This window comes from Lathyrus oleraceus, chromosome 2 (assembly GCF_024323335.1).
Source record: "Lathyrus oleraceus cultivar Zhongwan6 chromosome 2, CAAS_Psat_ZW6_1.0, whole genome shotgun sequence".
Lineage (NCBI taxonomy): Eukaryota > Viridiplantae > Streptophyta > Magnoliopsida > Fabales > Fabaceae > Lathyrus > Lathyrus oleraceus.
Genome location: NC_066580.1, coordinates 359,992,524 through 359,994,055, shown reverse-complemented (window position 1 = coordinate 359,994,055; position 1,532 = coordinate 359,992,524). Strand labels below are relative to the sequence as shown.

General features: G+C 33.7%; 1 non-coding gene across 1 annotated transcript; it reads left to right on the top strand.

Annotated features, from left to right (window-relative positions):
- The first annotated feature begins 766 nt into the window (after positions 1 to 766).
- On the top strand, positions 767 to 850 carry TRNAL-CAA (transfer RNA leucine (anticodon CAA)). The gene has a single exon. It is a non-coding gene; the product is annotated as a tRNA-Leu (tRNA).
- The last annotated feature ends 682 nt before the right edge of the window (positions 851 to 1,532 follow it).

Below are 1,532 nucleotides of genomic sequence, written 5' to 3'. Positions count from 1 at the left end.
AAACTTAAAACATTTACTTCAAGTCATTTTCACCTTTTCCAAGTACTTTCGTTATCTTTAAAAAACCCTTTCCTACAAATTTATCGTCATTTACTCTTTATTCATAAAGTCATAAATTTCGTTTAGAATTGTTGTCAAACCACTTTTCCCTGTTCTTAAACCAGAAACAAACTTAACCATGAGTCAAATCACCGTAATGATAGTTCTTGAGACACATGTCCTAGGATCGATCTAGTCGATCCTGTAAGTTACCAAAAATACATATATATTGGAAGACTAGCGGTTGTTTATCAGAAATCACTGGTAAACACCCACCCACTATTTTCCTTCAGATCAAACAATATGTACACTGCTAACAATCGTGAAAAAATTGTGAACCCCATATATAACATCTTTTCCTTGTCACTACATAAAGTCTGATACATATGGGTTCTCTTAAAAGAATCTTCTCTAATATCATTGATAATATCTTCTAGTTGGTCATCCATATCATTATAACCTTCATCTATGTGTCACTTAGTTGGTTTTTTTGTCACTTCACCACCCTATGTCCATGTCGTATAATTTTCACAAAGTCAATCACAACATCGATAATTCAATATTTCTTTCTTTCCATGTCTGTAAACACCACAAAAATTCGATTATAAAGATAAAGAGAGAAATGAGAAAAGATAAGTATAAGTCTAACCTCAAATATGCCAAAATCAAATCAAAACTGAGCATTCATAACATTGAGTTAAGTAATTAAGTATAATATTAATATCAAGTCAGGATGGCCGAGTGGTCTAAGGCGCCAGACTCAAGTTTTGGTCTTCGTCAGAGGGTGTGGGTTCAAATCCCACTTCTGATAAAAATGTATTGTTTTTCCAATTTATTATCTTCAAAACTTGATGTTTAGGAAATTTATTTATGGCCCCATTAAATAAAATCTCGAGGTTTTTTCCTACCACCCCCCAAATTATACTTGGGACCCACCATATTTCATTAATACCCATGTTACCCTTGTAAAAATTGAAGCATGGAGTTTTCAAAATATCTAGAATTTTGATAAGTAACCTTTTTTTTAAAACACCCGGAAGTTACCGAATATTTCGTCCATGAGTGAAAAGTTTGGCGAAGAAGGAGTTGTCTCATGAGGAGCAGTGACATATGTCTCAATAGGAGGAGTACCTATCATTAGTAATAGGCTTCTTAGTAGTTGGTTCCTTAATAATTATCTCAAGAGTAACCTTTATAGTATATGTTGCCTCTGCCTCAGAAGTATGGGGCACTTCTGTATCTGCTAGATGAGGAACATCAGTCTCTACCGATATAAAGTCTACTATTTTGAATGGGCCATTAAAGAAGGAGGTTTATATCAAACAACCACTAAATTTGAGATCAAAGGGAAATAAGAGAAGATGTATATACTAAAAAAATGTTGTATATGGATTGAATATGCATCTAGAGAACTTTAGGCCTTTGAGAGAATACCCATATGGAATGCCATCTACTGCCATGGCAGGACTTTAAAACAATTCTTCCATATATAC